We start from the raw sequence: 26,956 nt of genomic DNA, 5'->3' as shown, positions 1-26,956 counted from the left end.
CTCATGGTAACTATTAAAAAGAAGATTCTGCTTCCGCAGGGTAAAGACACTTCAAAGGATTGTCGCCCATATGACTCATTCCAGCAAACCTGCTGACTTTGAAGGCGGGCCCACGAGCTGACCTCCTCTTGCTCAAACACGCGTTTATTCATCCACCCTTGCCCTGAGTGCTGGTGCTGGCATTTCTCTCTTCTACACAAACCTGACATTGGACAAGGACGTCTTTGGGTGGAAGCCACAATACACAAGTAGGCCTTCCTTTTTAGAAAGCCATACTTAATCTACAGGAATAACATTGCTTTGGGGGAATTTAGACACTTGCAGTCATTGAAAATATCTGCTGCTGTGAGATTTGACATTAAGCTGTACAGGGTAGACCTCCTTACAAAGAACAGCAGTTTTCAATTTTGACTGTGTCCTAAAATCAGTCTTTTACAATAAAGACTGAAACCCAGGCCTCAGCTCCAGAGATTTCTGATATATTTGGTCTAGAGTGGGACAAAGTGTTGGTTGGTATAGAAGCTCTCCATGTGGCTCTAATGTGCAGCCAGGATTGAGGACCCTTGAATGTTGGTTACAATCCCCCGGAAGGCTTGCTGGGCCCCTGCCCCACAATTTCACATTCAGATGGGCCCTAACATTGTGCATTTCTAACAAGTGCCCGGGTGATGCTGCTGCTGCTGCTAAGTTGTGGGGGTTCACTTTGAGAACCATTGTTCTAGAAGCATCTTCCCAGTAGCTTAATGCAGTTATATTATAGAAAGAAAAAAAAAGCCATGCCAACACAGTTTAATGCCCAGTGTTGCTTTTTTTACAGAAAAATGCTCAAATATTACACTTCCCCATTTATAGGCCAATCAAACCATCTCCTTTTTCTTTAAGGCAGTGTGCTTACTACTTAGCAGGTTCCCAGAGACTCCAGATCTGAAAGGAACTGAGCTAGAGGCAGGTTCGAATTTTTTTAAACAGTAGAGAATGCTGTGAGGGTCTGCAGAATTGTTACTGGTTGTGCTTGCTTTCCTTAAATTTATTTTATTTTTCATCAGCGTATTCAAGTTCAGTGAATAGTGACCCACAGATTGGCTGAGACCTGTAGCTTGAAAAGAGATGGGTGGAAACTCTTATCATGCTCTAGTCAACATGAACTATAGCCCAGAAGTGCAAAGGTTAGTAAAACATGGTCTTTGGTCTCGAAAAGTGGGCATTTTGGCTGTAGAATGAAGCCTAGGGCTAGGTTATATATTTCTTACTTAAGTGAACACCCTAAAGTTCTCCCTTGGTACTTCTTTGGTCTCCTTTCCTTTTCTACTTACCACGGTCTTTAAGTTAAAAGCCCAATCTGAAATGTCTGGCATTCTAGCATGTCTTCCTTGCCCTGTTCCCAGAGTAGACCTGCTGCATTGCGGTCCATTTGTCGTCACTTGACTTTAGTGTCCAAATACAGTACCTCCTTGGACTTGCAGGATTGGACTTCATACCCAACATCCTGCAGACAGCACAGCCTGACTCCCTCTTCCTCCCTGCCATGCAACCTCACTTGAGTAAAGCGTCCCCTATGTTCAGTGATAGAGAAGAAAAGAGCCCATTCTATCCATTTGACAGACCCTTAATTATTAATAGTAATCATGAAAATTGAAGTCACGCACTGCCATTGCATTCACCATTGTTATATTAGTGAAATTCCTGGACCTCCACGAACAGAGCACCCCTTATTCTGCAATTAAATGAAAAATAATGACACCACTTTAGCTTTAAGGAAGGAAATGTTCAAGTGCAACCTCTGTACAATTAAGCGTAACATTATTATCAACAGAAAGTGAGCGTACTTGTTTTCAGAGGCGAGAAGAGCTATGCCATCAACCACGTGACCTATCAAAGAAAGTGGTCCTTGTGATGTTTGATGCTCTCAGACAGCTTTGTGCTCTACATGGGGCAGGTGCCACTTTCCATACCCTTTTCCCTCTTTACCAGTTGCATCAATACTCTTTCTCATCAGTTCTTGTGACCACCTTTGGAACCTTCACCATTTCCATTTTTCCATTTGCCATCCTTACCAGCATGTGCTCTTCTCCTTTTTGTGTTTCTTCTCCTTTGGTGAGAAACTTACTTTTGACTTGGACTCTTGGGTTTTCTGACATGGAAAGGTAAAACTGTCTATTTAAATTTTAGCCCAAGCAGGTGTTGAATGATTGATGCGATGAGGTACCTTGCTCCAGAAACCTCATTTACTCCTAGCTTCTTTATTACCCCTTCGTAATTCATTTGCTTAATAAAACAGGTGAGTGGAAAGGCAGAGGTCAAGATCACCGCAACACACTATGGATGTCTGCCCACTCCCTCTCCTTACCCCTATCCCAGTGAACTGAATGAGAAAGGCAAATCTCCAGGACACAGTGCTACTAAGAACCTCAATTAGTGAGTGCTCAAAAGCAAAATTTCTTTTTTGGCATATTGAGTGTATATCATCTAAGGAAACGCCTGCATTCCCTTTAGGGTAATTTTGGAGATATAAAATTCCTGTATATCCTGCTTCATCATTCCCAGCAGCCAGCAGAATACTCAATATTTTGGGGCCAGTAACAGAAATCTTCCAATTCCGCAAACATCATCAAAGAAAACTTGTCGGGTTTGGGTGTGTAGTGTTTTCTTTCTTTCCCCCTAGCATTGAAGGTTGGCTAGTGGATACCAAAAGCCCATAGCTGAGGGGATGGGGGGTGGGGTGTTGTCTTAGTCCTAATTTAGGTTTAGCAAATATCTGAAGCTTCCCCGCTCCTTTTAACATTTTTGCCAGAGCCCAGAACTGATCTTGCCAAGGACCGCCCCCCCACCTCTTCATTCTTAAACCCCTGTGTATTATGAAGGAAATGAAATCCATGTGTTTCTGATTCATTTACATGTAGCTCATCAAAATGTAGTTTTGTAAGAGCTCTTTGGTGTCCAAGAAGCCTTTGGAGCCTTTTTATGAGACTTTTGGAACCCCCTGCCCCCTTTCCCTGCTAGAACCAGGAAGCTGGGACTTGCCAAGAGTAAATAAAATCAAGCTTCAAGGTTGACTCCATGTGTCTGGTTTGACCCACAAGCATACAGCGTGCTCCCAGCTTCAGGGACAACAAGAGAGACGCCTCTTCACCCATTTTATGGTGCCACAATATAAGGCACTTAAACCCGGGTGACATTGAGTTCAGCCTCCCTCTCAGCCTCTCTAGGAGACTCCACACAGTTCTGGCCCTAAGCAAAAGGCAGATTGGAGAGCAGATGGCAGCAGAATGGATCTGAGGCCTGGAGGAGTTCCTTAAAGTGATTCTCCACCTCCAACCACTAACGGGTCACTAAGTTATGTCACTAAGATTAGCTTTTTCAGGCCACAGAGTCTTACAAGTGGTTCCCTTTGCACCAGTGACTTCTGTCCTCTGGTTAGGGCAGTGATAGGAGCACCCACAACTGTGAACCAGGCTTCAGGGCGGCATTGTTGGGCCAGCTGTCATTTAACGACATTTTTGCATGGTTAGCTTTTCTTCATCAAGAAAGGCTTTATAAGCCTTAAGGAAAATACTGCTTTCTACTATTAAGACTCGGGAGCTTTCACCCTGCAAAACCACAGAAATGAAATGAGTCAACCCCACTGCCAGAGTTCAGTTTTGGTGTATTTTATCTCCTCTGTCCTAGGATGATGAATTATGGAAAGCCATTCAGAGCTTAGGATTCCTCTCTTGAGCCTATTGTCTTGAGAGGAATAGAAGGAATTCTGCACTCATCTCTGCATGTCCCTGCTTGTTTCCCTGACTCAGGATGGGGCGATGCCTCTCAGGGGCCAAACCTCAGGAGTGTGGAAATGCACAGGCATGTTATGGGGAGCAAAGGTTGACGTGGAAATCTCACCCCATCTTCTAGCTGCTGAACTCAGGTTCTTTCCAAAGTGTGTGTGTTTCTACATGTGGCCCCATACAATGCAGTAAAAATCATCCATTCGTTCACCAATTACATTGCCCCAAAGCCTGCATCTGCAGAAGTACACTTTCTTCCAGTATGTAGAATTGGGTGAAAGTTGTGGCTTAGCTTCAGCATAAAGACAATGCATTTAAATATTATACACACACATTTTGTGTATGCATAAATGGGGGGACTGTTTTCAGTGGAATTTTTGAAATACTTAACAGCAACTTTAAAATGTTTTAGACAAGTTAGAAAACACTCTGAATTCTGCCTGTGAAACCTTGAAATCTGAGCTTCACCTGAAATCCCATGGCGGGGAAAACCATCACAAAGGAGGCTTGTTGAAGCTGCTTCCTCCCCTGTGAACAGACAGGGTGAGAGTGTGCTGGTTATTTGGTTATAGCTGTTTCTCAAGGTGAATAAGTGAGCCCTTTCATGTGATCTGGGGGCAGACAGCTGTCACACCTTTGTTACAGAGTGTCTGATGGCTTGAGGTTTGTCTTCTAAACAGCGTTGCCCATTGGATAGATGAGCGGTGGGTGAGATTTTCTTCATTTTCCTTTGGCCTGCCTCCAGCTGGTCCCTAATCTCCAGTAATACATGCTACCTTATGTTTACAAAAAGCAAAGGACTGTGTCCACCAGCTCGTTTAATTCCTTCTGTGGCACTCCCAGTGGTATCGTTTCAGGTGAAAAAACAGAAGTTAAGGGTCTTCAGGTGAATTTGCCCAGTTTTATCCACTCATTGAGTTACTCACTTATTTAGTAAATATTGAGTGCCTTCCCTATACCAGGCATTATTCTGGTGCTGGAGAAATGTCAACGTCCAAGGCAGGTGCAGATTCTGCCACCATGCAGCTTCCATTCCTGTGGTTGGAGTTTACATTCTAGTGGATCACACAGGGTTTCTTTGGCTTGTGGTTGCATCCCTCTAATCTCTCCCTCCATCTTCATATGTCCTCCTCCTCTTCTCCATCTGTCCCTCCTCTCTGTGTTTCACAAGGACTCTTAAACGATCAGATTTAGGTACTGCTTGCCAGTACAGGATGATGCCATCTTGAGATCCTTAACTTATTATATCTGCGAAGATCTTTTTGCCTAGTTGTGTCACATTCACAGATTCTGGGATGGGAACATATCTTTTGCGGGACTCCATTTAACCCAAGACAGCTGTCTTTCCTCAGAACAACCCCTTCGCTATCATGTGACAAAAACTCTTTATCTGCCATAGCACTGAGCCAGGCCCACACACAGAAATAGCTAAGACTAGAAAAGACTCAGAATGTATCAGCAAAAGGCATTGGATCTTCAAACTTCTTGCCAACTGGAAAATTCTGATAAGGGAAAGGCATCTTTATCAGAATTTTCCTGTTGGCAAGAAGTTTGAAAATCCATGGATTTTTGCTGATGCATTCTGAATAATTTCTAGTTGAGAGCTTCTCAAGAACTAGAACTGTGAAGGTGAGTTGTGTGAAATTTCCTTTTACTAAAGGTCAGAATGGTTGAATTTTGGCACTTCCATGTGGTTTGATTTGATACATTTCCTCCTTCTTTGTATCAGGTATACAGGCAGCACTAAATAAATCTAAGCAGAATTATTATGTATGTCCCAGGCCCTCAGATATTCCTGAGCACTCTGAACTATTTGCCTTATGTTAATTTTGTATTGTTTTCTGAAACCGAAGTTATGCAACATTTTACTAAAACTTGACATTTATAACCTTTACAGAAGTAGCTATTGGGATTTTTCAAAGTGTGATCATCCCTTCCTTAAAGGGTTTCTTACACCCTGTGATCCTCAGATTCTGGCTTTTTCAAGAAAGAAGTTTCTGTTGTTACCACCTCTTGAGGCTTTGGTGAAAGGGGTCCTGAAGGCCCAGGAGATGATGCAGACTATTGTTGCACCATTGGTGGTGGTGGTTGCTTGGGCTGACCTCTCCCTGGCCTATCATGAGACACGACAGGTGCTTGGCACAAGACAAGGGCTCAGTAAAGTTAGCAATTATTTTTATGATTGCCATTAAATGCCAGTGCAGGTAGGTACACCGTAAAATGAACAGGATTAATCTAAATGGAATTTGTTTCTTTTATTTCTTCCCTTGCAAATTGCTTTTGTTGTTCTGTTGTGCTTTTTTAAAAGAAATATATGTACACATGCATTCAGAAGTGGGGGCTACATCTGGGAGTTTTAATGAAGAGGTACAGTGATATGTTCAGTTTTTACATCATATCTCATGCACGTTCTGAAATCTGCAGAAATGTGCCACAGGATGATACAAGCACATAATATGCCCCTTAGAAAATGTTATCAGCAGTAAAACTGAGATCCCTTTCCTTTTTTTTCTTACAGTGTTTCTGAAAATGCCAAAGCATCTCATCAACTCAGTAATTTCAGTAAAAAATCCAGATCGTGAACCCAAGTAGGCATGGGAGGAAATCAGTAAAACTGAGTATGTTGTCATCATGGAGCAGTGACATTCTTTGAGTATTTGTCTTTTAGTGAGGTAGCCCTTAGCATTTGCAACCCTTAGATCCATAATAGTTCAGATGAGTTGTTAGGTAAAAAGAGCAAGTTTCAAAATATTATGTATAGTATGGTCTGGTGTGTGTAAAATAATAATAATACACATTTGGGTAGTTCCTGCATAGAAAAATGCTCTGGATCAACACACTAACTGGTAACTGCAGCAGTGGGGTTGGCCAAGCAGAGGAAACTTTAGCTCATTATGCATGTTTATTTTTTTTAATTACAATGAGCTTGTATTTATTTTGAAAATGACTAAAATTACCGAATCTGTGTTACACAGGTGAATGCCCTTTCCTTTCAGTGTGCTTTGGTCTCAAGTCAGATTTCATCGTCTGATTTAGACGTTAAAGTTTCAGATATCCCGTGTTACAGCCGCAAGGTTTGACTTTGCCGAGCCCTCTCCCTACAGAGCCCTTCATTCCTACGTTAAATAGTTGGACCAGGTTTCATGCCTGTTAACATTCCCTGGAAACAACCATGGAAGGGACAATAAGCCTAAAGGAAAGGCTGAGTCCTTTATCTGTCAGAAAATCTTCCATTTATAAGTTTCAGTAAAGACCGCAAAACAAGAAATGGCCAAATGGCATTTGTAGGCATGCAAGAATAAATGTAAAGTCTGGATAAGAACTGTTACTGTTTTCTGTGCAAGACTCAGCCTTGCTTAGTCTGTAGGAGAGGGAGCTGCCTCACCTCTCAGATACTGCCCCATGTCACTGAGGAAGCCGCCCTTCAGTTTTGGGAGTGGCTGGGCCGCTTAGTGCACATAAAGCAGTTCTGCTGAGGGCTCTTGGAAGATGCCACAGTCTGGGTGCTCATCCCCAGTCCTGTCCTTGCCTGCTTCCTGAAATCAGATCTCTGATCCTCTCTCCCCTGGACGTAGTTTGACTTGGCACACCACTGCTAGAGACACTTGGAAATAGAAAGCATGCCTGAACCCTTGGGTTTCTCTCTGGATATCATCTTAACCTTCTCGAAACTGTTCATGACTATGACCTGTGCATATTTGCATTAATACAGGTAAAATATGAATTGCACAATAGAGCTTGGAGTGCCCCAAAGTACTAGACACGTTTACAGCACATAGTAGGACTACACCCTGTGCTATGGCAGGCTGCATTTTTGGAAAGGATGTCAGTGCTTAAGACTCATGATTTACCAATTTTGATGATACTCAGCAGAACCATATGCAGTTGGTGTGTTTTTCTTTTCAATATACTGTTCTTCAAGGGGATCTTAGAATTTTTTTTCTTCTTTGATCTGCAGGAAAGATTTGTTTATGTTTAACTTCTACATCTGCTATAAAAATTAGGTACTTGGGAAACGGACTTTGGCCCAGTGGTTAGGGCGTCCGTCTACCATATGGGAGGTCCGCGGTTCAAACCCCGGGCCTCCTTGACCCGTGTGGAGCTGGCCATGCGCAGTGCTGATGCGCGCAAGGAGTGCCGTGCCACGCAAGGGTGTCCCCGCGTGGGGGAGCCCCATGCGCAAGGAGTGCGCCCGTGAGGAAAGCCGCCCAGCGTGAAAAGAAAGAGCAGCCTGCCTAGGAATGGCACCGCCCACACTTCCCGTGCCGCTGACGACAACAGAAGCGGACAAAGAAACAAGACGCAGCAAATAGACACCAAGAACAGACAACCAGGGGAGGGGGAGAAATTAAATAAATAAATAAAAATCTTTAAAAAAAAAAAAAAAAATTTTACTGATACAATGTCCTGATGGGATTCTAACCCAGGCAGCATGAGGCATGGCCATTGCTCTCACCAACCACATAAATTCATCAGTTTTCCTGGATAGGTTCTGTTCACCTGCTGCTTTCTGTTCATCCTGGTGTTTTGCGTTTCTCTGCTCATAATTATTTATTAATGAATTAAGACTGGAAATTGTATTGTATACTTTTAACCCAGTCATTTATAAAAATATGAAGACCTATCCCAATTCTGATGCCCATCATTGATAGTTCTCTCTCCAGAGAAACTCCTCGTTATTCTTATTCTTATCTTCTGCTTTTTTCCCCTGTAACTTTAGTTTCTGATGGCATCTTCTTCATTAGCAGCTTCATTAGCAGCAGTCTTCAAGTGATTTCCAAATTTTGTGTGTGTATGTGTGAACTAATTGAATACTACTACTATTTTATTTTATTTTAAAGGTTTATTGGCAGCGGACTTGGCCCAGTGGTTAGGGTATCCGTCTACCGCATGGGAGGTCCACAATTCAAACCCCAGGCCTCCTTGACCCGTGTGGAGCTGGCCCATGCGCAGTGCTGATGCACGCAAGGAGTGCCATGTGACGCAGGGGTGTGCCCCACGTAGGGGAGCCCCACGCACAAGGAGTGCACCCTGTAAGGAGAGCCGCCCAGCACAAAAGAAAGTACAGCCTGCCCAGGAATGGTGCCGCACACACAGAGAGTTGATGCAGCAAGATGACGCAACCAAAAGAAACACAGATTCCCGTGCCGCTGACAACAACAGAAGCGGACAAAGAAGACGCAGCAAATAGACCACCACCACCGTTGTTTTGTGCTTGCTCTCTGCTCTCTGTGTGTTCTTCTGTGTCTGCTTGTCTTCTCTTTGAATGGCGTCAGAAACCGATCCCTGGGAGCTTCCGGAGTGGGAGAGGGACACTCAATCTTTTGTGCCACCTCAGCTCCCTGGTCTGCTGCATTTATTATTGTCTCTCCTCTGTGTCTCTTTTTGTTGCGTCATCTTGCTGCGCCAGCACTCCTACACGGGCCAGCACTCTGCTCAGGCCAGCTTGCCTTTCACCAGGGGGCCCCAGGAATCAAACCCTGGACCTCCTATATGGTAGATGGGAGCCCAATCACTTGAGCCACATCCCTTTCCCTCAAATACTACTCTTTTAGTACACCACTCTGCTGAAAATATGTGAAGCACCCTACTGTTTCTAGCATTTACAAAATTTTAGATGGTAAGAGAAAGTTGAGAAATAAAAGTAGAATAAGTAGAATAAGACCTCTGGAACACATTGAGCCAAACCATACAGAGTAAATTACTAAGTTGACATTGCTGCATTAGCAACTTGGAAGAAATTAGTGTGACTTTGGAGACATCTGAGAAGATTTTGTGCCAAGGGTGTAGCTTTGCTCAATATGGGTATTTGGTTGCTCAAAAAAAAAAAAAAAAAAAAAAAAAAAAAAAAAACACCTCAATGTAAGTCCAGTATATATCCATCAAAATACATAGTGTAGTAGAAGACTGGAAGGAAGCACTAGAATGCCAGCCAGTGGCAGAACTCAGAGCTGGAAGTCATGAGCCAGGACATACCCCGCTCTTTCTCCTACTGCCTCTGGGCCTGCATAGCTAAAGGTTACTTAACCTCTCTCTGCCTCAGTTTCCTGGATAATGCACCTAGCGCATAGGCTTATGTTGATTAAACGAATAATATATGTAAAGAGTTTAGACCTACACAGTGCTCAGTAGACTCACTAATTGCTCTGTAAATGTTAGTAATTATTGGGTATATTCGAAAAGTGGAATTAGAGGAGGTTATATTTCCTTCTTCATAGCTTCATATTTTCTGTATTTTCATAATGAGTATGTGTGACTTTATAATCAAAAGAAAACTATTTTTAAAGTAGTCTTTCAGTAGGATTCTTAAAATGTACAAACCGCAGGTGAGTTAAACTTAGATGACTGGAAAACCATTTAGAGCATATTTTCATGAGGTTAAGCAACATTTTTTGCTGACATTCAATTCAAATTTCTGATTAACCTCCATAAATGGAATAAAAAGGTTCCCACAAATTCCCAGACCTCTTTGCTTCTCAAGAAGTCATATCATTCATTAGGATAGATAATTTTACTCCATTTATTCCTTGTAACAGTAAAGTCTGTTTTAAGAATTGGACAAACAGGTATCTCAGAAAATAATTAGCTGCCTTCTTTCTGGAAAAATAAAATTTTCATACTTCTCTAGAGTAATTTCCTGCCAAATAGTAGTATCCAATCATATACTTTTTTGCCTTATCATTTATAAAATACCACATATGCCTAAATATAAGGTGATTCCCTCATTTGCCTAATGAGATTTAAAAACAGATATTTTTTGAAGGGACCAAACTGAACATATAAACTTTGGAGATGCAGTTGACATAGTCAATGCCATCTCATAATATAAAATTAATCCAACTATATATATGTATTTAGAATGAGATAAACCACATGTAAACTCTTGGGCCAAATTAGAAATACTGCTTTTTTACAGTCATATTTCATGAAATAGTTTTATTAAAACTATTTCACCTGCATAGTCATCATCAGTGTCTTTGTCATCTCATGAGAATTACTCTTTTCATTGCACACTATCTATTGCGGTGTAACTTACCACCCCCAAATAGGTTGTTTAACCCAGTGATTTGTTATTGCTCGTGATTCTGTACGTCTGAGCGGCTCTTCTGCTGGCCTCGCTTGGATGCACTTATGGCGGGCTGGAACGCTGGCTTGTCCTGGTGGTCTCACTCAACGTTTCTAGCAGTTGGCTCTGGGTGTGGTTGGCCCTGCCCTCTCTACAGCCATTCAGCCTCCAGGAGGTTAGCACAGGCTTCTTCCATGGCAACCTCAGAGCATCAAGAGGGCACAGTCGACACCTCAACGCCTCAACACCTCAGTCAGAAACCACACAAAGTCAGTTCCCCACATTTTGTTGGTCAAAGTTAGAAGGCCAGCACAGTGAGTAAATAGACCACTAGAGAGGAGGAACAGGAAAGAATTTATGGTCATTTTTAATCCACTACAAACTCATTTTTTAAATTCATTCGCTCTACTGACTTCTGTAAGTTTCTCAAACTTCCCTTGATTGACAGGGTTCCAAACTAGCATGTCTTCCCTCAACAATCTTTTGAGGGTTGAAAATGGTAATGAGAGAGCGACCTGTCAGAAACGTAAGGACTGAAATGTTAGGGGACTGCCTATTCTGAGAAATCATGATCTCGCATTGTATTTTAGTAAATGCGATAAAGAAAGTCAGTGCTTCAAGACCCATGGAAAAACATAAGGCAGTTGTTAGCCTTGAAGGCTGGGGACAGATTTGGAGAGATGGAGGAGCCCCAGGTAAGGGGAACAGTGCTGTGTGCTATTATTATCAAAGCCCACAGGGCTCTTATAAAAATAGCATTTCTTTGTGACGAGGCTACGTTGCAGCAAAACAGTTTGGCCAACTTACGTCTTTGTGTAAACAGCTAGATTAAGGAACAAAAGAGACACCTTAGAAATGCAGTGAACCCTCCAGAGGAGGAGTCATCACACCACTGTAATTATCAAACATTTCATGTGTATCAATTGAGCTTCCATTGAGGGCTTAATTACCAGATCTCAGAGTTTGCCTTTACCTACATTGTTGTATAAAATTAAAACCAGATGAAAAATCAAATGTTCTATGCAGGATAAAAATGGATGCAAATCAAGGCTTGGAAACGCTTAAGTGCTTTATATTGCTGAAGGTTAAATGCATTGCCTTGCAAAAGGAAAGATCAGGAAACTATACAGACTGAGTAGTAGGTTCAAGAAACCACAAAGGAAAGGATTCAACCTAGTAAATAGATTTTGTAAGTGCGTAATGCACAGTGTAAAAGGCAGTCTGCAATCTTTGAATTATACTTTCTATAAAAGCATACCAGGTAAATACATGTAATTGGAAGCACTGGTGTTCTGGCTAAACTCATTTTGCCAACCTTCAAAAAACTATTTCTTTTTTGAGAAGTATTATTTTGATTTGAAAAGGCTCTTCTTTGTCAGTGAGAAGTAGTATAGTATTTACAGAAAATGAGACAACCGCATTGAACTTGAAGTGTGTGCAAAGCATGTTTGTTCTGTGCAAGAAAATAAAGTCTCTGTTCTTCATTAAGAAGCAATTAGGAGATGTCTTTGGTGGCTGCTGGAAAACAGATGCAAGACTCCTAGAAGTCGGAAGTGTAAAATGGAGGTGGAAAGTTAAAGTAGAATGCCTTGTTACATGAACTTGATTTTCAGATAATGGTCCAGGACTAGGACAACTGAACATAGTTTGTATTTCTAGTTGTAAACTTGCTCCATGGACTCCATAAGCATGTCCCACTCATTTTGGTCCAGAAGCCTGTGTTAGAATTCACTGGGATTAAGTTACTGCACTGAAATGAAACTTAGAAGAAAGACCTTCTATTACCTCTTAAAGAAAATAATAGTTGAGTCTAATTGGCCATTTATTAACTAGCATTTTCCATAATTCCAAAGTGTTCAGTAGGAGGAGGAAAGACAGGGCTATCCCTTGGGATTTGTGTCTGTACCATGCCCAGTATCAACACATTTCTAAATACTCTGGTCAGCATTGTAGATTTAAGCCACAGTCCTGTTTGATTAAAGCAAATTAATTTAATGCAGTTGATTAAAGCAAATTTATCACTGAATCAAGCAAGCTAGCTGCTATAACAGACAGCCTCCAGATTTCAAATGCTTAACAGTATTCATTGCCTGTTCAAGTCCGGGGCCAAATGTAGTTCAGCAGGGACTGGGTGGGGAGGGGAGTTCTGCTCTTTGCAGCCACTTAGGAAGCCTGGCTTCTTCCCTCTTGCGGGCCCATCTTCTCTCAGATATCTGAATGTGTCCACTTGGAAAGAGAGTGAGGATACAAGCAGGGGAGGTTTATATGGACCTGACCCAGAAGCAGTGCATATCATTTATGTTCACATTCTGTTGGCCAGAACTCTGATGACCCTGACTAACTGCAAGAGAGGCCAAACCAGTCTCGAAGCCAAACTCAGCATGTAAATGCAATGCCTTCCCCCCAGCGTGGGACATGACACCCGGGGATGAGCCTCCCTGGCAACGAGGGACCACTATCAACTACCAACTGATGATGCAACTGGAAAATGACCTTATACGGAAGGTTCAATGCGGATCAGCAGAATATCCATGTCTACATAAAATACCATGACTTTAAAATGCTGTTTGACCTAAAGTAAGGGGGAAATGGAAAGGAGAAATGAGTTTATATGGCTACGAGTTTCTAAAAAAGAGTCTGGAGGCTGGCAGAAGGTTTGCCCTCATGCACAACTGAGCAGAGTCAGAGAGACAGATAAAGCAGATACAACCCCCAGATATTGGTTCCTTTGAGGGCTAAAGAGACCCATGGGAGTTATGGTCATGGCCGATGGGGTTAACTACCAGGGCAGATGGCCCCTCTTTGGAAATGGTGTTTACGTGTGATGAATCTGGACTCAGATGGGATCTCCCTTCATAAGACTTTCATGCTAATGTGCTGGAGGTGCAGTTAATGTTGGGGTTTAAGATATATTTAGGGGATTTGAATCTCTGGACTGACAATGTGATAGCCAGATCCTGAGCCTCAACAGACTCCAGCACCTACAATCTGATTTATTGGACTTACCACACTCAGCTAAGATGGAGGTGAAGAAGGACAACCACCACACCATGGAGCCTAGAGTGATTACAACTGAAAATGGGAGGATTGCATCCAGCATCCAGGTGGAATCTGAGCCTCCTCTTGACATAAAGGTGCAATGGACACAACCAATCCAGTGTCCACATAGAAGAGGTGGCATTGGATTGGGAAAAGTGGACATAATGGACAAAGGGTATGGGGAAAGGCAGGAAGAGATGAGAGGTGGAGGCGTCTTCGGGACATGGAGCTGCCCTGGATGGTGCTTCAGAGGTAATCACCGGACATTGTAAATCCTCACAGGGCCTACATGATGGAATAGAGGAGAGTATGGGCCATGATGTGAACCAATGTATATGAGGTGCAGAGGTGCCCAAAGATGTACTTACCAAATCCAATGGATGTGTCATGATGATGGGAACGAGTGTTGTTGGGGGGGCGGAGAGGGGGGGTGGGGGGGTGGGGTTGAATGGGACCTCACATATATATTTTTAATGTAATATTATTACAAAGTCAATAAAAAATAAAAAAATTAAAAAAAAAAAAAAAAAAAGAGTAGTCTGGGAGCCCTGAGCAATATTGGTCAGCACTGGCAGTCTTGGTCCTCTTCTCACTTGAAGACCAGGGAAAGGGTGGGTGTACCTGAGACCCTCAGACCTAGTTTTCAGTCTTAACACCAACAGTAGGAGGCTTCTCCAGTTGCTCTGGAATGATATGCAGTGAAAATGCCTCTTGCAGTACAGAAATGTCTTGCAGGACATTTAAGACTCCACCTCCACCATGACCATCACCTGCAGAAGTAGAGACACTTGGTGGTATTTCCTTTAGTGTCCATTTCTTTCCTTGTTTCTGAAGCAGACATTCTTGAGTGTATAAACTTGTTCTCTGTGTAGAGACCTGCCACTGTGGAGGATTTAAGGACGGGAACAGATGAAGAACACGTGTGCCATTCTAGACACAGGACCCTCTTCCCAGTCTCTAAATTATGGATATTGGCTTAAAGAACCTTGGTCTCTTACAATAAGTTCTCAGTGCTCAGGAGTAGAAGCAGCTGGAAATCTTTGTGAAGGAGCAAACTTTTCAGATGTGCATCTGAGACTTTTTTCCATTAGCAACAGAGTTGCTCTGAAATGACACATGTACCTGCCATGCCACCAAGCCACATCCTGGCAGAGGGATGCCTGGGTTCACACTGGGCACTGGACCACCACAAAGGTTACTGCTGGGGCAACTGGCTGTGGGAACCTTTGTTCCATTGACATCCTGTCAACTCTTCTTACAAGCAAGGAGAATTTGCTATGGAATACTGAAATCAGAATGCTTTTTCTTGAACTTCTACTCATCAATTCAATTTAACGAAACCTTCAACATCTCTGGGATGCATACTTGGTGCCTGGGAGTCATTAAAGATAGCAGATGCCAAGATCTGTCAGGAATGACTTGCTGGAGAGTGGGATGGTATAAACACTTGTATCCATTACCCTGTTCAAAAGTTGTGGCCCAGAGAAAGAAATGACAATTTCATTCTTTGTTGTTGTTGTTTTAAGTCAAGTTAGCATCAAAAGAAGATTCTAGCTTTTATATCTCAGTCACATTTATTAAATGTGAGTTGTGTGTATATATTTTAAGGAGGTCTGTCTAGATCTTATCCTATGTTCCTTTATAGTGATGCTATATAATGTATAATTATTGAGAAACCCCAAATTCATATCCTTGTAAATTCTCCCTTTACCTGAAGTTAAATCCTAAGCTGAGTTACTTCAGGGCATAGCTGAAGTCTGCTCTGCTGGCTTGTGCAGTTTCTCACACTTGTGTGTGCATAGTAAATACTATTCTGCAGTCATTTGCAAGGTGTACATTGCAAGTGAGGTCTACACTGTACATGACAACAGATGAATCAAGAATGACAGTTTAGGAAATGTAGGTTAGAAGGGTGCAATTACTCTAATTATGGGCCTATATGGAGTTGGCCTTGTTTTCATGCTGCACTCTGCCCTTGTGAATTGTCTGGTGAAACCATCCTAAGGTCTCTGCCTCCAAAAAAAGCCAGTTCTTAGGATATGTGCCTGTTTCAGTTTTCCCTAAGGCCTTTGCTTTCACTTTCAGCTTTGAAAGTGTGAGTTGGAGCACAGACAGCCCTTGCCTTGGCTGAAATATGTTGGCTTTTGTGATTATGAGGCATGCACATTATTGATGCACCAGTTAGTCTCCATTCAGGTGTAGAGAGGGAATCTTGGGTATTCTTAGATCATTACCAGTTCCTTATTTACTTGTCTTAATAACAGATTGAAATGTGAAGAAGTGAATGATCACTACAAAAGTGGTTATCAGCCTGTCCTTTTCCACTTAGGCTAAGTTCTGCTGCCGTGAGAACTTTTGAAAGTCTCCGAGGCCTGCAGCTACAGAGGTGTATTTTTCTTTTCAGCCGGGGCTCAGCAGCAGCCCTTATCCCGAACCCAGCCTGAAGGAGCAGAGCAGCCCCTCCCTGGCCCATCACTGGTCTCAAGGCTGAAGGAAAAGACAACTTGCAGCACCAGGGGAGGGCCCATGCCTTCTGCTCAGAGGGGCACGCCTCCCTCCCATCTCATTTCATTAGCAAAAGAGTAACATGATGAAGTCTCATATCGCGGGCAGGGAAGTGTAATCCTCTCAGAGGGAAGGGCAGCAGCTATTCCTAGCAATAACACAATCTGCTACGCTCAACAAGACAAAATTGATTTTCTCAGTCATGTCCTTTGTAAAGCCAAGAGTGCTTTGCACAGGCTAATAGAGACTGAATGTGGTACTTAATAGAGAGACAGAAGAGGGATCTTCACTTTTTTCTGAACCGGACTGCCATAAAGATGACTAAGAATCTTCAGTGTCAAAAGGTACTCTCCCCAGGTCGTGAGCACAAGAATAGGCCATCCATGGAAAGTGTTGTAAATCGTGGGTTTAAGAGAGAGCTAGGGTTGGCCAAGCAATCCATCATGGATTCTGCCTCTAGGTTCGCAGATGCCTTTCTCTGTAACTCTTGTCCCTGATTTTCTGAACATCCTGAAATCTGGTCACTGTTTTTCCTTGGGTTCTATAGGTATTTTCCTTTCCATGGGGTGAGTGGATTAGTCTGTTTCTTTCACCAGAACTCACTTTGAGAGTTAATATAATAAAGTCAACACCATGAGATGAAATTAACTAGCTGCAGAATTCACCCCCAAAGATGTGGAGGTATGCCACATCTAAAAAAGAAGAAATGAACCTTAGTATTTACTGGAATGTTCTTCACATGGCAGTGTGGCTGCCGAATAAACTAGGGAGCATCATTCATATACCCACTCACTCAGTTATTCATTATTACACGCCAGGGGTTTAGAGGCTACAGAGTTGTCATTTACTTTCTCGTGGACGCGACTGATAGTTAACGATCTGTCACTTTCTATATATATATTTATTCAAAATTACCTATTGTCAATTATTAGATGCTGGGAACTCAGCAATGGGCAAATCAGACATAGGTCCAGTCCTCCTGCACCTGCCATTCTAGTGGTAGGGTAAATAGAAAGTAATGAGCTGGTATACAAGGTGATGTTAAGTGCCAAGATAAAAAATAAAGGCAAGTGGGGATTGAGTGTGGTATCGGGTGGGCAGCTTAAGCCTTACTGAAGAGGTGATCTGCAGACAGAGACCCAAAAGAAGTACTCTAGGGTGAGGGCACAGAAAGTACAAGGGGCACACCCAGTAGCACCCTCCACAGCCACTTTCTTTGGCTTTCTCTGACCTGAGTTTCTTTGGGTATTTACACCTTTTAAACACCCTCCCCCTTCTAAGGCAGAAGTAACAGATTACGTCACAAAAGTGTTGGTGGTAACCATGGACACTTGCTATCTCTTCTGTCTGCCCTTTGGAGTGTGTCAGCTGGACAATTCCAGTAAGTCACTTCTGTTCCATAAGGTCGGTGAGAATGCCTCCCCACATAAATTCAGGCTGTTTTTATAAAATAAAGAGTTGTCCTTTAAGGTAATGATGTGCCCTGGATAGATGCTTTTTTTGCATTTGAATAGAAACTAGGTAATGGATTGATAGGTGGTTAAAAATGCCTGTTTGCAGGATAAAATGGTGAGCTTAGTTCTGCAACACTCTGAGTAATTTTAAGTTTGTTCTTGAAAAGGTTGGAGTAAGAGGGTGAAGGTGGAAGTTTCGTGAAGAGGTTGTAACCGTCACAGTGACCCTATTGGCAAATGAAACTTAGTAAATAAAAATTACAGCTGGTGGGTGCACTAATTTTGGATTCAGTTCCTTCTGCTTTAGTTATTTTGCCAAAAATAAGTATTAGGGAATGTGTACACTTGATTGGGTTAACTTGAGAAAGAGTGCTAGGTGAGATGGTTGGATTTCTTTTATAAAATACTTCATTTTTGATCCATTTGATGTTGAAATTTTTATTCTCTGTTCAAATAATGAGAATAAAATCAACTTGTTAAATATGTAACCTATGGACTTTATGACGATTCATTAAGTAAAAACTTCTTTCTAATAAGTTTCTGGTTTGGTTTATTATAATTGCTTTTTAAGCAATTTTGCTTCCAAATACAGTTAGCATTTGCCAGGTTTCTGGCTAGTACCGTGCCATATAGCAATCATCATGCCAAAGGGCTGAGTCAAAATTAGAAACATGGCCGAAAGCAGTATTATTTCTTACTTCATTAGATTACCTCATTGACCCCCAACACAACAGTTTTGGCAGCGTGTACACTAGCAAGTAACTTGGAGCTCTGTAACACCACCTCGGTTATTTTCTGGATGCAAGGAACCTTAGGAGAAAGCAGGTGAAGTTTCACGTCATGGCAGAACCAAGCCTTGCTCCTGCCTGGCGGTGAATACGTGGATGAGTACGTAACCTTCCTAAGCTGCTCTCCTCTGTTTAACGGAGGTAAAGCCATCAGAGGCAGCTTGCGGTGAGCATTAAAATGAAACAATACATGGAAAACATGTGCTGGGAACCTGGTAGACGCTCGTTACTTATTGAACCTTTGCAGACACCATAGAAATGAGAATCATCATTCACATTCCCTGACCTTTGGGGGAGGCATCTTTACAACTAGCAGACTTTGGTCTGAGTGCAGCCCAGAGAAGTGTGTCATTGAATTTGTACTGTGTTTTTAAAAGTCCGTTTTTACAGAGAGGTCTGGGGTTTTGCTTTGTTGGAAAAGTTGGGCCATCTGGCAGCGTTTCCCTCTCCTCCCTTGCCAGCCGTCCCTTTCGCCACGTGGCACCAGTCAGTGGGAGCTGAGAAGGGGCTGCTCCTCCTGGGTGGGAAGCCTTCCCTCCCTCCTCCTTGCCCTTGCCTTCTCCCTGAGGGCACATAAAGTGTTAGCCACCCCAGTCTAGACGGGAGGCTGATTTGATTCAGTGAATGAATGTGCATATTTTCCGTGTGTGGCACTGGAAATTTTGGAGACTACAAATGGCCCTTGAGATGTGTTTGGGTCTAGCGAGGAAAGGCAGTCCCTTGCAAACCCCTGCCTGAAGAGGGGCCCCTCCTTCCAAAGAGGTTCTCTCTGGGATGGAGGCGAATGCTGCTTTGCAGCAGTCCTTAGGGGAAGGGGGTGTGGAAGCACCAAGTTGGGCAGGAAGATCAGGCCCTTACAATGAGCCAATTCATATACACCCCCTGAATCCCCTTCCAGCATAACACAGGCAGACGTGGTCATGTTAGAGATTATGCATGGGGGCAAAGTCTGTAGAATTAATAGAACAGAACATATTGCTGACCACAGAAAAACCAGAGGGATAGGCAGGATTCGGTTCTTAAATGAGTTGATAATTTTAAAAAATTATAGTTCAGTAATAATCTTTTGTATTTCCCTGGTTTTCTTTTCTCTTGAAAGTTTTATCCCTTATCTGGTCTTCATCACAATCTGTTAAAATTGTCACAGTACATTGACAGAAGAGTTGTCAAATGACATACTGGTCCATTCAAGGATTAGTTATACCTCTTAAAATTGCAAGGTTTCGATGAATTACATTGAGGAATGTAAGAAATGAATATAAACCAAGCATTTCCCTGATTATTGTCTAAGAAATAAATTCAAGACTTCTGGTTTAAATTCACTTTAAAAAAGAATAATGTTTGATCTATATTGTTCTCACCACAATTTAAGAGACTGCATTCAGCTATGAATGACATTTACAATTTTGTAGGCCATTTGGTTCTTATATTTGACTCAGATTTAGCATAACCAGGTACATCAAGACTTTTCACAGGATCACTTTGATGGTTATTTTGATTACTTTTTTCATTCACAAGGCACCCAGAATTACCTTAGTTTTCACAGAAACTTGACTTGGGGTTAATCTTGAGGTTCTTCGTGTTAATAACTAGTTCTCAGCTAACATCCATTCTTTGAAGGATTTTGTAGTGACCCAATACATAATCATGGTTTTGTCATTTTTTCATGGTCTTATGTAACCACTTAATTTTTACTGCCTGAGTGTTAAGTCATAAAGAGTGTCTGTAGTGTACTCAGCAAAAGAACCAGACCTCTCAGACATCTTTGTGGTCATTGTTCCAGCATTCCACAGTCAACTCCAGGCCGATGGGGAACACAGTTGAACAGAACCACTGTCTTGAGGCCAAAATTTGACCCTCAAATTGAAAAGGGAATCTGAGTCCTGTGGCTTTTGCATCAGGCTTTTGTCCTGGTTATCAGTAGTTTAAGGACTTAAAGAAGGAATTACACACTAACGATGATGATGATGACAGCTAACGTGTGGGGTGCTGACCTGTGCCAGGCATTGCTCTAGGGCTTGCTGTGTGTGCATCAGTTCCTTGAGTTTCCACGGCAGTCTGTGATGAAGGTACCACGAATTCTCCCCATTTAACAGAGGAGGACCCTGAGACCCAGAGAGATGAAAAGATTTGCTCAGTTTTGTGAACTGAGTGAAGTGGAAGAGCTTAGACTCAACTCAGACAGCCTGGCTGATGTCCTTAACCCCTGTGATAAGTGCATCTGGAGAAAACAGACAAAAGCGTTGATTTTCACTGGTTGATTAATTCACTGAGTGTCCTGGGCAGTTCTTGAGGCAGTTTAACAATTCTTATTTCACACTGTCAGGTGATAGTTTGAAACTTTCTCTTCTAAGTACACTGAATATTAACCATTTTATGGGATGTCATAAAGTGTATTATACTTTGTTGTTATCTTAAAGAACATACAGTAGGTATAATTTAAATATATTTACAAGATGATTGAGTCTCCAAGATGGACAGTGACTATTCTACTTGAGTCAGATATTTTATTTCTTTTTCCTCTTTAGAGTTCCAGACTATATTTTGGGAGTTTACAAATCTACATTATGCTTATTTGTTTTCAGTCTTCTCCACTGATTGGCTATTTTACTACTGTTAGATTTTTAGCACAAATCTCTCTCTGTCTTCCCTTTCTCTCTCTTCCCATTTCTAATTTTTATTCTGTTATGAGACAGGAAAGCAGATTAAGTGGATTGCTAAAAGAATGAAGCAATCGCCAGAAACTAGCTTGGGTTTCCTGAGGCTTTCTTTTTTCCTTTATCCTGCTTCCCTCCTTTTTTTTTTTTTTTTTTAAAGGGAATTTATGAGTTGGTCATTGAAAATGATGTAGTTGGACCAAGGCATTTTGAAAAATATTCTGTTTTTCTGGCCAATCCCTTGCTGCCATTCCCTTGACAAGCTAAATTTTACTGTTTCTGTGTATTTCTTTCCCCACTTCTCCACCCCATCCCCATGCCTCCTTGCTTATTAACAAAGTGCAGACAACGTAAAAAGTTGGTATTCGATGGCTTGAATTGACAGAGGATCCTCGTGTGTTAATAGTGGATTATCCTAAATTGACAGCGGGCTGTATTGGGGTGCAATGAGGCAGAAGGGGCCTGGGAGGGGCAGTGCAGATGCTCTCAGTGGTACTAGGGCTGCAAGGCGGTGGGGAGTGATCAATGAAGAGGCTGCCAGCCCCCTGTTTGCATCCTTGTCCAGGGGTCCAGTTTTTCTTAATGCCTTGGATGAGCACAATGAAGTGCTGCTGCTGAGGGGCTAAGGTGAAAGCTTTTTAATCCACCGATGGCCTGTACTCAATCTATGCCGTGCAGATACTACACAAGGAAGTGGGGCTCAGAAGAACCCTTTAAGGCACAGTTTTGAGGTTTTGGGCCCATGTTTAGAAAGATAATGAATGAAACCTAGCTTATGTAGAAAGACAGGATCTCAATTCTCCCCAGCAGAGGAGCTTAATTTTTATGTGTATTCATGGACCCCAGTTCCTGATCCTTGCTCCACAGCCTTAGCCATAGGGACATAAAACAATGGCCTCCTAAATATTTATAAGTATATTTATTACCTTGCTTATATTCTTTCATTGCTTTTAGGTTGATCGGCAAGTATTTTCTCCCTTCAGGCTAGATAATATCTTTAAGAGCTTAAAGTAATTCCTAATAGCTGTTTTATTCTAAAAGCATCTTAGGACTAAAAATATCCACTTTTCCTTGTGCCCTCCTTCCTTCTTCCCCTGCTCCAAAAGGCACTGGTGCACACAACTCATGCCAAACTGTGTGTAAGGTGTAAACTCCTTTCACAGTACCCAGTCCCGTTTGAAATGCTCTTCATTCTATTCCATACCATTTCACTAGCCTGTGGAAATGGTTCATGTTACTTTTTTGTGATCCTCAGTAAATGGCCGTGAATGTAATTAGGAATGCAGCGAGAAGTAGTGTTTTTCTGTATGGTGGTACTCTTCATACTTCTTAGCAAGCTTCCCCTGGCCTTCAAAAGGGATGGCAGATCTTTTCACCTTCTTGGCATGCTGGATAAGAGCAGGGGCCGGGGCGCTGGAAGAGTTAACCAGCACATTTTTAAATGGGCTGCATGAATACTGATTTCTTGGGCGGTCTCCTTCAGGTGTGATCTGAGGCCACCACATTGTAGTATGAAGTCATCTCGCATGTGACCTTTTTAGTGTGTGGTGGGTAACCCTTGACCTCAGAACCCACTGCCCTTTGACCTTGACCTTCATCACTCTGAGTGCCAGCGTGAGTAATTTGTTCAGGTTTATTGCATGTGGGCATGAGCTGGCGGGCTTTTGGCAGAGCTGGCATGGAGACCTCACAAATGGCGCCTTACACTCATCATCATGTCTGTTAATTGTGGGAGAACTTATTTGTTGTTCATATTTTACCCAATCCAAGTAAATGTAGGTTTATTTCCTTCATTTGGTTTTGAGGTCAGTGGTCTTTCTGGGCAGTCTGGGCATGGCATGAAAAGTCATTATTTAGAATTTCCCTTATCCTTCTTGGAATAGTCCTGAGCTCCCAGTAACTACAGTTCTGGTAAACGAGTCTTCCTAATATTAGGAATGGATGAATTTTTCTAATAAGTAGCTGGACCACTTTAAATAGCTCAAAGGAATACAGCCATTTTCTCTGAAACAACTTTGTTCATGGTCTGAGAAGTCTAAGAACAGCTCAGAATGTCTTTTTTATGCCCTAGATTTAGGAATAGGATATGGCTAGGCTGCAATCATATTCTGGTACAGATAGGATTTTTGATCCTTCATAGCATATCATAAGAAAATTTGGTCGCTCTTAGGAAATTGTGAATCAATTTAATATCCACTGCTCATTCAAAGACCTAAGAATTCTGTCTGGCCCATACTTGGAAGTCAGAATAACTGTTTCTAAAGCTTGGATTCTCAACACTGAATTAATAAGATCCAGGATAAAGTATAACTTATGGCCTTAAAAATCATTTACTGATTCACATCTACTTGGGAGGATAAGAAAGTGAGAGTGCTGAGAGCAGCCTTTTTGGAGCGCCTCCCCAAGGCCAAGTCCTGCGTGAGGCCTCTCCTTAGATTGCCTCCTTTAATCATCACAGCAGTTCTTCAGGGTCTGTTTTATTATCCCCATTTCACAAGGATAAAAACCAAGGTACAGCTTGTTTACATGGCAGGACAGGAACAGATGTATCTTCTCCACCTCTCTGTGGCCCCAGCTCCCTAACTGAATATACATCGTTTTCTGACTGTTACATTTATTTGTCATGAATTAATTGTATACCTTATTTCTGACAGCATCTGCCCCCAACAAGGTTGATGTGAACTGCTATGAGGAGAGATATATAGAAGTAGCGTTGGGAGCTTATGCTGGTGGTGGTGGGGTGTAGGACATTTAAATTTCCTCCTTGCCGTGGAAAGCAGATTGATAGACTGATAGATGATAGATTATCACTGACAGTCTCTCTAGCTCTTTATCTGCGAAGTGGGTATAGAAATACTTCATGGGTTGTTGTGAGGATACTGTGATATAATGGATGTTAAAGTACATTGATTGAACACGTATTTGTTGAGCACCTTTTAGTATCAGGGCTTTGCTAGGCTCTTGAGTATGCAATGGTGAATAATAATAGTGTACATTTATGAAGTAGTTGTTGTGTGCCAGGGGTCATATCAAATGCTTTACTTGCATCATCACATTTGATTTTCATCCTTGGAACCATAAGGTGGGGACTGTTAACCCCACCTCTACAGAAGGTGAAGAAACTACTGTCCAGGGAGGTGAGGTACCTTGCTGAGGTCCCTAGCCATTGAGTGGTGAAGCCGGATCGAGACCAGAAGGACCTCCCTTCGCAGCCTGTGTTTTAACCACGACATCAGCTGTCTGTGCTCCACTAACACAGTGTCTCTGCCTCAGGAAACTCAGAGGCCAGTGGGGAGAAGACAGGAAGTCAGCAAACGTAAAAAGAGCACACTGCCCTCAGTTCTGTGCATAGGAAAGGGACAAGATGGGATGAGCCATGGGAGGACATACAATGTCCAGTAACTGAACCTGCAGCACTACCCAGGACAACTCCAACCCCTGAAAATGCCCCCACATCACATCTCTTCCTCCCATTCCCTACCCCCAGCAGCCACCATGGCTACTTTCTCCACGCCAGTGCCACATTTTCTTCCATTACTAATCATAATAGTTCATAAATAGAATATCATTAAGTCCACTCTAATCCATTCTCTATTCCTCCATCCTGTGGACCTTGGAATGGTTGTGTCCACTCCACATCTATATCAAGAGGGGGCTTAGATTCCACATGGATGCTGGATGCAATCCTCCTGCTTTTAGTTGTAGGCACTCTTAGCTCCCTGGTGTGGTGGTTGACCTTCTTCACCTCTATGGTAGCTGAGTGGGGTAAGTCCAATAAACCAGAGTGTAGGAGCTGAAGTCTGTTGAGGCCCAGGGCATGGCTATCACATGGTCAGTCCAGGGATTCAGGTCCCCTGGGTATACATTAAACTCCAGGACTGTGGGAGAGTGTGGGCTATGGTGTAGACAATTGACCATGAGGTGCAGCGGTGCTCAGAGATGTATTCACCAAATGCAATGAATGTCTCATGATGATGGAGGAGGTTGTTGTTAGGCGCAGAGGAGTGGGGTGAGAGGGATGGGGGGTATATGGGGACCTCATATTTTTTTAATGTAACATTAACAAAAAAAAGGGAAGGAAATAAAAAGATGAGATGAGAAAGATGAACCAGGGATTGGTGAATCCAAGAAGGTCTCTTTGAAGGTGTTATAGTTTGAACTGAGATTTGAAAAATGAATTGCAGTTAGCTAGGTGGCAAGTGGAGAGCAGGATGCTTGGGCAGAGGGGTGCAATGTGTAAACCTAAACAAAGGAAAAGGCTGGATGCCAGGAGCTGAAATAGAAAAGATGCTTATCATGACCAAACATGGTTATTGGGGAAAGAATACTTTGAGCTTAAAAAATATCCACAGTCAATTTACACTCTCTAGCTGCCTCTGTGGACGTAGTATTTTCTCTATTTTATTGCATATGTTCAAATTTATAACATGAAAGAGATCCAACCTTTTCATGAATGCCTGTAAGTGGCCACATTTCACAATCCCCTCCCTCACCCAAATGCCGGAGAACAGAAGGAAGGAGAAGTTTTGAAGTTCTGCCTCCAAATATTTCTTTAGTAATCTTTTATGGGATTTGGTCTCTTAGAACCTGACATGTGTTCATAAAACATGATGTCCCTCTGCTTTTATATACATTTTATAAAAAAGATTTATCGGAGTCATAACTCTGAGCAAGGAAGCCCTCAAAAGAGCGAAGTAATTGTAAAGACTGAGGCGTGCTATGCATAAAATTAATAATTTATTTGCTGTGCTTGTAACAAAGCAAGACCATGCCGACCACCAGAAAGGCAGACCACCAAAAAAACTTACTGAAAAGTCTTTCTCCTAATACCTGCCCATACCTTTTGATTCTGCCGCAGGAGACTTTTTTTTTTTTTTTTAATTTTTCACATTAACCCTTGTCCTTCTGTGGTATGTTTCACCTCCTGAGACCGAGACACACTGGCAGTTTTCCCAAAATGTAAACTAGGATTTTGTTCAGCTTAATTTGCATCCCTTATTAAAAATGTCACTAACCTTTGTCATTCTTTCATAAATCGAAATTAATTAAACTCGAACTTGACAGTGAGAACATACCCTTCTAAAGAGATTTCTGTTTGGTAGCCCTGTCTGGGAGGGGCGGGGGGGGGTGGACCCTTTTATTATAAATTGTTGATCTCACTTCAAAGCAGCAAGAGAAGAACCACACGCGCTGTTTCATTTTTAATAAGAAGGTTTTCTTCTCTCCAAGGGCACACCTAAACCCGGCGGCTGCCAGCACGGGCTGTCTAGAAGGAGTGAGGACAAAGGGGGAAGCCAGTGCTCAGGGGTCACTGCTTTTTCTAAACTTGATCTGTTGAGAGGGGCTAATTTCTCAATTAGAGAGATTTCCTCCAAGCTCTTAGGGGTAGCATGCATAACTACAGATTTTAAGCCTTTAAGATTGATTTTGAATATCTTTAAGAGAAAAAGGTTTCGTATCCCAAGCAGGTAAATTATGTCCCTCTACCTCACTTAAATCTCCATTATATTATTTTTATTTGTTTTAGGTCTTCTACCTAGACCCTCCTCTGATCTCCAAAATTCTTTGGTACATTTACAACCTTGACTATGAAAAGGGATGATGATATCTTGCCATGCCTCTGGTTTTCATTATTATATATTGAAATAAAAATCAGCTCTTCTTGTCCAAAACTGTTTCCCAA

The 26,956-nt window shown here is 42.2% G+C and overlaps 1 protein-coding gene and 1 long non-coding RNA gene across 2 annotated transcripts in view; both read left to right on the top strand.

Annotated features, from left to right (window-relative positions):
* PDZRN3 (PDZ domain containing ring finger 3) overlaps positions 1–26,956 on the top strand; it is a 240,348-nt gene that overhangs the window by 81,322 nt on the left and 132,070 nt on the right. The gene's annotated exons all lie outside the window — the stretch shown is intronic.
* Positions 1,058–9,621, top strand: LOC131276160 (uncharacterized). Its single transcript, XR_009183644.2, has 2 exons — positions 1,058–1,166; positions 6,283–9,621. It is a non-coding gene; the product is annotated as an uncharacterized lncRNA (long non-coding RNA).

The sequence above is a fragment of the Dasypus novemcinctus genome, chromosome 26 (genome assembly GCF_030445035.2).
Source record: "Dasypus novemcinctus isolate mDasNov1 chromosome 26, mDasNov1.1.hap2, whole genome shotgun sequence".
Taxonomy (NCBI): Eukaryota; Metazoa; Chordata; class Mammalia; order Cingulata; family Dasypodidae; genus Dasypus; species Dasypus novemcinctus.
The sequence above is the reverse complement of the archived record's forward strand: the minus strand, read 5'-3'. Positions and strand labels throughout refer to the sequence as shown.